Source organism: Nothoprocta perdicaria, unplaced genomic scaffold, assembly GCF_003342845.1.
Source record: "Nothoprocta perdicaria isolate Ctin4 unplaced genomic scaffold, notPer1 scaffold_44, whole genome shotgun sequence".
NCBI lineage: Eukaryota > Metazoa > Chordata > Aves > Tinamiformes > Tinamidae > Nothoprocta > Nothoprocta perdicaria.
The window spans coordinates 1291628-1292124 of record NW_020455688.1 but is presented as its reverse complement, the minus strand read 5'-3'; positions in this window follow the sequence as shown (position 1 = coordinate 1292124).

Sequence of the window (497 nt, the reverse complement as noted above, 5' to 3'; positions counted from 1 at the left end):
CCAGCAGATGGTTTAATGGGCTGGTGTGAGTTAATTCCCCCTGCAAGGCGAGGTAGGTGCCCTTGCTTTGCATGGCAGGGGAGGGCAGCGAAAGCCCAGTGACATTTTCCGCACCTGCTTTTACTCCTGCACTCTCACCACTGAATATAAGGGGGAAAAGAAGAAAACCACACAAAAACGCAGTGCTTTATCACACGGCAGCAGATGTGGACATGTTATTCGTTTATTTTTAAGGCGTGGAAACAAACGTTGTTTTTTTAATGAGCTCCCATCTTCTCCGGGGAGGTCTGAACCGCAGCCGCGCCATGACTCTGTGCCCGGGCCCTGCTGCGGAGCCGCATCCCGCTRCCCGCGGGATGCAGCTGTCCGCTGCCGCGCAGCACCAGGAAAAGGAAGAGGAGGGAGCTGCCCCTTCCCCTCTGGGCGAAGCCAGGAAATAAATCCTTCAATCCTCACTCCGCGGCGCTCAGGGAAACCTTTATTCTTTACGTGGCCCC